The following is a 9,676-nucleotide window of genomic DNA, read 5'->3' on the forward strand; positions in this document are numbered from 1 at the left end:
AGTGCCCCACGTGTTCCTTCCTGCTGCTGATACTGACAGCAGGTGCTGCCTGGCATGTGGGAGAGTTTGGGGTGCCCCCCACTTGGCATGGCCAAGCTGCTGCCCCCATCCCATGCTCCCTGCCCCCACTCAGTTGCCACTTCCTTGTCCCCGCCCCCACCCCTGCTGCTTCCCTACCGAGTGCCCAGAGTAAGTGGGATTCTAGGGAAGCTAAGCAGGTCTCCTTGGCGTGGCTGCTGCAGCAGCAGCCCACCCAGAAGCTGCTGCTGGCTGGTCTAGGCCCTTCTGCCCATGAGGGTGGGAGTGAAGTACTATTGGGCATATTTGGGCGGGGGTGTATATGTTGGCAACTTGCTCCCACTCTCATGGGAGGAAGGACTGGGCACAATTTGCTGGGGGGTGCCTGCAGGCCAGGTGAAAGTGCCTGGTGAGCTGGATTCAGCCCATAGGCCATATTTTGCTCATCCCTGACATAGAATGATTGTCAGAATGGATGTATGGGTAGCCAAAAGTGACTGAAGAATCCAAATTTACATAAAAAAATTAAAGGGAATTTTAAAAGAAAAATCTCCCCACTTTGCATCTTGTATAGACATTATATCAGTTCAAAGGTCACTGGAATTCTTTCTGTCTCACAGTCTTCAGCAAAGCACTTACCTGGAAACAGATGTTTAGTTCATCACTATGGGTGCTTGTACATGTGGTGCCATTAACATGTACACATGACAAAAACATCACTTGGTGTGGCTTAATATCATCACAATGTACATGTTCAAGAGTTCTGGGGGTTTTAAATGAGTTTGCAGTCTGAGGCAGTACTTGATCCAACTCTTTCCTGACCTCAAAGAAAAAGGATCAGGCCCCTCGTTACAATGTGACAAAAAAAATTAAAATGGTGGGGTTTCAATTAAAACCCCACTATTTCAGTTTAGGAGGCACAGAATGCAACCTTAGGGGATTAAATCCCCATCATGTGTACAAGCGATTTATTTGGGAAGTGAAATGAACCTGATTTACCCCACTTCTATATTAGTTTAAAGCTTGTGTTGTAACGTTTAAAAAAATGAAATTTACATGAGTATAATGGTGTAATAGAATGGAGATTTAGGCCAATTGTATTGCAAAATATGTCACAGAAATCTCAGGGCAATATTGGTTCTATCAAAGCTAAAGTTCAGAGTAGTATTTTTAGCTGTTTCAATTTAAAAAGAAACACCATGTTTTCTGGTATATCACATATGCCCAAATAAGACACACACATTGTTTTGGGGATGGCAGAATGAATAAAATATTTTTTTCCCAAAGCTATGGCTGCAAAGAGCCTAATCTTCAGCTCACGCACCTTCCCTTTCCTCCTCAGGCAAAAGCTATGGTTTTAACACTTACATAGCTGAATGGTCACCATCTTGGCTTCTCGTCCCAAAGCTGAAATTGTAGCTGCTGATGGATCTAGAATTTTGCAAAGAATGAAAAATAGTCTTCAGGGCTGTGAAATAGGAGAAGCAAGTCCAGAAGTAGCTATCAGAAAGACTAACATGATTAATGGACTATCAAAACCATTAACTAGAAGAGAGGGTCATTAATACCTATGAAGTGAAGAGAGATTAGCAGGAATCAAGTCGATTATAATAAAGCATTAAATCAACCGATAACCTCAGAATTATATCACAGCTTCTTCCAGGCAGAGATTTAAAATTGAGTGGTTTAAAAATTTGGGTGGAATAAGAATCAAAGGAGAGGCAGGATTACCTCATTGCATCCTCTCTAGATTGCTCTCCTTTCTTTGATGTGGCAGCTGGAGGGAAGAGAATGAAAAGAAGCAGCAGCCATTTTACAGTGTCTCTGTTCCTTTATTCTGGGCAGAAGAATCAACTTCCTGACTTAAGGCATAGGCCCCAATTTTTTTTGATTTTTTTGATGGAAAGTGTGTGTGTTATGAAAGTAAATATAGTATATGATTTTATATAGCAATTAGCAAGCAACATTCAAAGAGAATATTAAGGGAAACATTTTGGTTATGAGTCTTAGACTCAGCACCTTTCTTCTGTTCCACTGCTTTATGATGCCTCAAACAGCTTTTTAACAAGAGAGTATTAGACTGAAATTGTATATTATTTTCCTAATGAAATGAATCAGAGGTCAATTTTATCTATTATTAATATTATTGACACTATTATGTGTTTGTTGTTAATATAATTCTGGAAAAATTGCAAAACCTCTTTTTTCTCACCCCCAAAACTGTTTTTGTACCTGGCTACAAAGACATAGCATGGATGGATAATATACAAGGACATTTTCAGCTGCAGTTCTGTATTTTGTATTTTCAGTCTATCCACTCTAATTGTAAAAACCTGTGGGACCCTTTGATTTTAATGAGATTGCTAAAGGGATAGATGAGATTTTCAATGCTCGTAAACTCTAGTTTTGTCAGGGACCATTCCCAAAGCCGATAGACACTGCTAACATTTCCAAATAGGATTTGGACATACCTGTTATGACACTATTTAACCAAATAGATTTCCCAAAACTCTTCGTTGTACTTTCAAACCGGATCCATCACAACCTCTTACTAAGAATGGCAACATTTTAATTCTTGGGATATGAAGGCAAACAATTACACTGTGTGCTATAATTCATATGAACAACTACATCCCAAATCCTTTCATCACCAATTTGAAAGCTGTGAACATAACATTTATGATACTGCATTATGTTTTCATATAAATATAAACAGCTTATTATATAACAACATAAAAACTGCAGGAAAGAAATTTGAGTATACAGCCAAGAATCCAGTCTTACTGTTTCCAATGTGCCTAAGCTTTGCGGCATAGATTATTGCAGAGTAGAAGCAAAGTTTTCAATACAGCATAATAGTGAGCAGGCAACAATTACACTCAGAATTTATTTGTGTACCATATTGCTGAAAGAATTAACTGTCTTTAAGATTAATGCAATATTTTGCTAAATTAACAAAGAACATTTCCAAAGCTAAACTAAACCAAAGTCAGTATTACACTGGAAAAACATTTTCTTCATTCCTGAAACCACTTTCTTTGCCCACAGATACAAGTAAGGCCAGAATGCTTTTTGTGAATGAGGAATCATTCCTAGGTTAAACCAGTGTTTCTGCTGTGGGGTGGGGTGATTTACCTCTCCTTTGATGAATCTTAAGCCATTCTCAAAGGTTTCCTAGACTCCTGACTTTCAGAGGGAGGCTACAGAGGTAACTAATAATAATAATAAACTGCAAGCCCCCCATCCCCTTCAGTAGTACACTATGGTATCACTCATTCCCTGTTTTATAAATTTGCATCCAGAAGGCCTCACATTTCCTTCCTTGCTGTATGCATTCACATAATTTCTTTCCTGAGATTTACATTAAGGGATTTGATAATAATTCCCATATACTGCTTTTTATTTATAGTGTAGCAGACTTACCTTTTGAGCTCTGGATGAGTCTTGGGCTTGAGATTCTGGAATTCCAATTGGTGGAATCCATCCACCAATCAGAAGCAATCCAGGGTAAGCAAGGCCATACCCTTTCCCCGAAGGGCAGGGGCAAGGAGCAGTCTGGACCTGGTTCAAGACTGCACCCTACCAGGTCCAGAGAACTTTGGGGGCAGAGCCCCTGATGCATATAAAAGGAGAGTGTGCTTAGCACGCTGGAAGAGATCAACACAATGAGAGATGGTGAGGAGAGAGGAGCTGCAGAGATGACCATCCTTGAGACTTCACCTGAGCCTCAACGATGCGTGGATCGGCACACACTGCTCAGGCTCTAGGACCCACTTGAGGCAACTTAAGCATGCAAACCTGGCAAGTAGCTGGGTAGACAGTGCATCCATCAGAGAGAGAGAGAGCCAGCCTTGGGAGCAGCTTGAGGCTGCTCAGGCCCCACACAGTGCGCAGGTCAGCACATAGAAAGCTGGCCCTGGGAGCAGCTGGAAGCTGCTCAAGTTAGCCCCAGCTCTAGGCTGAGTAACCAGAGCCCTGCAGTGTGGCTCCATGTTAAACTAAAAGAGTCCTGGTGCCCAGAGCAGGGCCTGGGAAAGGGAAGGGCCCCCCAGAGTAAGGCCAGGGAACCAGAGCCAGTAAGGGCTCAACACCCATACCTGGGGTGCCCAGTGCAGGGCCCCAAGCCATCAACAGGAGCCAGAGGTGCTGCTGGAGAGAGGCCCTTGCAGGAGTGGCCACCAGGGGATGAACCTTGGCTGCTTCAGAGCAGGAGCAGGAGTTGCTAGGGAAGCGGGTCCCACAGGGGAGGTGGATTTGGGAGAGGAGGGTCTGCAGCCTCCACCCTCCTCCATTGTGGGAGGGGGATATCCATATCCTGGGGTCCTAAAGAGGAGGGGCTCCAGGGAACACTCTGTGAGGTACTTATTTTGTGCTTACCCCCTTATTTTGTGATTATTGTTGTTTCATGCAGTAGAGGTTAATACAGTTATAGGTACTCCTTAAGGAAGTTTATATAGGTTTATCTGTCTTTATTGCCTATGTGTGTTTATTGCCTATTATTGGAACATACCTGTATTGTTGTTTATGTATGTCTATGTTATTGCTACCTCCACTTACCTGGGTTATCTAAGTTGATGCTCATATATGTTTACTGTATTGATGCCTTGACTCACCTGTTCCAAAGTGTTAATGCTTATTCTGTGCAGGGGGATTATTTATTGCATATGCTGTGAATCACCCGGTTTATGTTTTTACAGTCCTTTGAAGTGGTACAATATGTTAAATGCAGGTTATTGTATAAGATGTCACATACTACTTTTACTGTAAATATTTAATGTTTTTTATTCATATGTATTTATTGTAGCAATAAATTTCTATATAGTTAAGCACTCGGTCTCAGCTTGGCTCTGTAGAGAGGAGAGGGAACTGCTCCCAGGTGGCAAGCCCCTCTCTCAGCACTGTGGCCTGACCACCATCACGTCCTCTGTCATACAGGGCACACCCCTGGGTGTACCTGGGCTACAATAGTCATCTCTTTCCAGAGAAAAGAAATATCATGGAACTGAAAATCCTAGACAGGTACTAGGTAAAGAAAACTGGTAGTAAAAGGACAAAATGCTCAGTGGAAAATACAAACTTTGAACAATTGAAAAATTACATCCAAAACACTTATGAAACCTAAATGGGTAGCTATAAATGGCATGGTAGGATGTCACATCTCCCACATTTCCATTTCCTTAAGGAGGTAAAAGAAGCGTACTGATGATAATTCTGTAGTTATAAAATCAAAATCTCTTCTAGTGTGTGGTGTACTTTTTGTAAAACCTATTAAGGAGTGTGTAGACGAAACAAGGGGCATGTGTGCATGACATTGCAAAGCAGGTTAAATGCTTTTATTCTGCTTTAAAGACATTGGTGTTTGCAAGCATCAGCGGCATATTACATATTAATTCCAGCCACTGTAGCACATTCGGCAGTGTAATGCGCCTTCAATGACTTTGGGATTCAGGAAACTAAAACAACTCTGAGGAGTTTTAGTTTGCTGCCTTACAACTGTAGAGTGAAGCACCAGACTCCGTGCAGCTCAGGGACTCTGCAGGCAGCCAGTGCAGGCAGCCTGGCAGCAGTCCAGGAAGGCAGGCTTCACTGAAGAAAAAAAAAACAAGTGGGGAGCCTGATCTCCCCCACAACCCCTTCTGGAGACTGCTTGCTTGCATGAGCTGCATGGGGACCCAGTCCTTTCCCCTAGGTGCCCTCCAGGATTGCCCAAGCCGGGTGCCTGCAGGCAGGTACCACCTGGTGGGGGGCCACCCCTGCCATGGAGGGAAGCACCAGCTCCCCTCTCCCCCTGCAACCCAGGGATCACTCTGCCCGCCAGCAGCTCACCCTCCCATCCCCACCACCAGAGAAGCAGGTAAGACATGGGTGTACACGACACAGGGGTTTACTTTGCCCTAAATTGAAGCGGTGTTTTTAAAAACCCACTGGCTCAGTTTAGGGTGAAGTAAACCCCCTTTTCATCTACACATGCCCTTAGAGCTCAAAACAGTATGGATATTTAAAGAAGGAATGGATATTTGATAAACCAAAGACTTCTGAAACTACCTGGTATATCAGTTTGAGGCTTATTACACTGATACCTTCATTCTGTTTGAATTTTTGACCCTGTACCTACTCAGGCAATAGAAGGATCTTCCTGTTTCTGTATGTTGCTTAACAGGTTTCATACTTAAAAAGAAAATGAGACATAAGCTACAACGTGCAGGTTTCAGCTCAGATTTTCTCAGAGTTCAGGGTTGTTCAAATTTAGGAGCTTATTTGCATTGACTTCTATTAGAAAACCAAACTGATGAGGATCATTGTATCAACATATCTGGAATCAGAACTTTACAACTAAAAGGAAGTGGTGATATGAAATCTGATTCAGATTTAAATCTACATACCTGTAAGTTATATTGACCTGCAGAAATTAATGTAAGATACACAAAACCTATTTCAATGCTTTAAGCAGTTTAGAATGATTCGGTTGGTACCTAATGAATTCTTCGTTCATCCAAGTATTATTAGAGAAAATGAAGCAAAGACATTGCAAAATTTATGTTGAGAGACACTTAATTTCAATTAATTCACTGCACCAATGAAGCAGGAAACAGTCAGCTCCACATGTAATAGTAATAACCCTTGATTTCATGACACCATATACATTACATTTGACTTCTGCTACATTGCACACTATAATGGAAACTGAATACTTTAGAAATAGAAGCAGGATTTCACCCATCATATTCACTATATGTATCAGTTTGTGCTAGGGAAATATCTAAAATACAGGATCAGCTCCCCAGTTGGTGTAAATAGGCATAGTTCCATGATATGGTATATAGTTTAACATTTCCTACTGTATTTGCATTATATCCTTTAAAGTTTCTATTTTAAAAAATAAAAACACAGATGGTCTCTTTTTCAAAACACATTTGAATGGAAAGGATTTCCACATGGCAAAATAATTTCTAGTTCTATTATCCAATATTATTCCAACCTTTGTGTGAACACAATATCAGGTTGATATTTAATAGTTCACACAATTACTTGAGGAAAACTGTAGCTATTAGTTTGAACTACTTAAGCAATATATTAATTAGAAATGGCTGAATCTATTATTTACACAAAGATCTGTATCAAATCCTTAAAGATGTCTCCTTTTTTTTTTAAAGAAAAGATTGGCTAACAAGTTCTTCAGTCCTTTGCTCTTTCTGCTGCACTGATACCTAGTTCATGACAAAATTTCCTTTAATAACCGTGAAGCTCTCTGGTCTACCCAAAAAAGCATTTGAGGAATCATTGATAATAGTCTCACTTCTTTCACCTCAAAATCACTAACTCGGGTTGGTAAAAACAGTTAACTGAATTGTGGAATAGGCCAAATCATATTTTTCTAGGTATATTTTCTATTAGAGGTGTATCAATCCTTCTGGGTGCTTGGAGTAGTCATGACACATGGGTGCAGCAATGATTTGTAGCTGCTGTCAAGCCACTGGCACAATCATGTAGCTGAAATGGCAGCTTTTCATTTTAACCTCTCCCACCCCAAGTTGGTCCCCAGGGTAGCTGTTTTGGTTGCTCCATCCTAGTTATGCCACATTTCATCTAGTAATAGCATGCAAGGCATACATCACCTCTAATGAGGTGACTAAAACAAATAGGACTTAAAATTATTTTGGAAGCTATTCTGGGGTACATAAACCCTTGGCTATTTATAGCCAAAATGGGGTTAATGGACAGATCTCCTATTTCTCTAGCTACAGACTACCAATAGCTGGAAAAAAGCCAAAACTTTACTGGAGTGGGGTGATTGCTAGATAGGTTAAGATTTCTATTGAAGAAGCCTTTTACTGAGCAGCAGTCTGACAAGAATCTGCCTAGGAAATAAACCCAGAGATCTCCCCTAGGAGCTGGGTAAACTGATTTGGAAATAACTAGAGGTATCCTTTGTATCCTTTCCCATAAGGCAGGAGAAGTCAGACCTTTTAGGTTTCATGTTGTTAGGCTTTTTGAAAAATTATAGAACTGGTAGTCAGGAGATGGTAGGCCAAAGGACTAGGGGTCCTGTGGTCCTCAACGGCTGAAGTAGAAATATCTCATTTGGTAGGAAGGAGCAAACTCTCTCAGAGGTGCTACTATAAAAAGAACATTGATGGTAGCACAGACCTGCTAGAAAACCAGATGGTATTCCTAACATGGATGAAATTATGTAACTTCTGGCCCAGTAACAAGCCATGTCTGAGGGTACTGCAGTAATAAATGAAAATTCTGATACCAAAAATGCTTTGGGCCAAGCAGCAGTAGAATAAGCTGCAGGTCACAATAAACTCTTATCAATGTGAAGTGCAAAGAGCAGCTTTTCATCAGTATCAACAGATATTAGACAAGATTGTAATGTAAGCAAAGGCAGCTGGAGACCACAAAAGTAGATTGTGGTCATAGACAGACCTTTGGTTTGTATGCTGTTGGGGGAAAGACATGTGTCTGGGAAAGGGACCTGGGGGCTTACAGTCAGATTTTGTGGGAACTTCAAAAAAGAGGGGTGTCACAGGCCAGCTGGGCACTGTGAGTGTATCAATTTTATCACAGGCCAACTGGGCTGTTTGATTCAGTTTTGGATCGAGGAGGCAAAGTTGGGAGTGAAATAATGCCAAAGTTATTATAGCTTACACACAAACACCAGTTAACAGAAAGATAAATGCAACAAGCAGATAATGCAGTATTGAAGAGCTAATAGTAAATAACAACAACAGATAGATCAATTCTGTCGCAGGCCAACTGGGCACTGCGAGGATATTAGCCACTGGGCTGTTCAAAACAACAGCGAGACAGACATGAGTTGGCAACTTATCGATAGTCCCTCAATGCTGGGTACTCGTCAAGTGATTCCAGCGAAGTTGGGCGTCCCTGAGCCATGCAGTCAGAGGATTACCGGGGAAGGTCCCTTGATCAGGATGCGATTCTCACTCATACCAGGAGTCTGGGGTCCAGGCATGGAACAGAAATGACCATTCTGTTCCCTCCTTCTTTCTGGTTGCCTGATGCACGTGTTTTTATATCTAGTCTTATGTTAATCTGTTGGCCTCATAACCACTCATAATGTTGCCCTATAGCTGTTACCCTATGGGATTGAAAGGTGTTAAAATTATCATAAAAGGTTACTACCCAGACTTGGGTTTATCCAATAAGCAACTTATGATGCAGCACCTTTAGGTTTGAAATTGACATTGCTCCGCCTAAGTTCCAACCCCTTTTAGGCTTCATTTGAATATGCTTTCTTGGGATATGTTTTCTTAGAATGTATTGGGTGTGCCAGGCAGTTAGATCCAGTTTTATCATCAAAGCTGAACCCTGAGCAAAAAAGGTTAGGTCTCCTAATCTTATACCTATAGCTTTGCCTATGGGACCCAGTCAGTTCAATGAACAGTTAATTTTATCATATTGGTTAAACTTACGACAGACAAGTTACAGTTGCAGTTTACAAACTTACAAGCTTTATATTAAATAATATTACCTGTTTAGGCAAAATACCAAATGCCTCCAAGAAGCACATTTTATTGCTTATTAATTCCTCTGGTTTTGGCTGTTACAGAGGGGTAAAGTCAATGCCCCAAGTAAAAGAACTAGAGACTGAGTAGGCCATGCCAACAATATCACTGAGCTGTACCTTAAAAAG

General features: G+C 41.2%; 1 long non-coding RNA gene across 1 annotated transcript in view; it reads right to left on the reverse strand.

Moving 5' to 3' along the window:
* LOC109321513 overlaps nt 1-6,187 on the reverse strand; it is a 79,325-nt gene extending 73,138 nt beyond the window's left edge. The window contains exon 1 of the long non-coding RNA XR_002104072.1: nt 6,134-6,187. This is a non-coding gene — a long non-coding RNA (uncharacterized LOC109321513). The remainder of the gene's footprint in view (nt 1-6,133) is intronic.
* Nucleotides 6,188-9,676: the final 3,489 nt, after the last annotated feature.

The sequence above is a fragment of the Crocodylus porosus genome, unplaced genomic scaffold (assembly GCF_001723895.1).
Source record: "Crocodylus porosus isolate Cpor-Errol unplaced genomic scaffold, CroPor_comp1, whole genome shotgun sequence".
NCBI classification, from domain to species: domain Eukaryota; kingdom Metazoa; phylum Chordata; order Crocodylia; family Crocodylidae; genus Crocodylus; species Crocodylus porosus.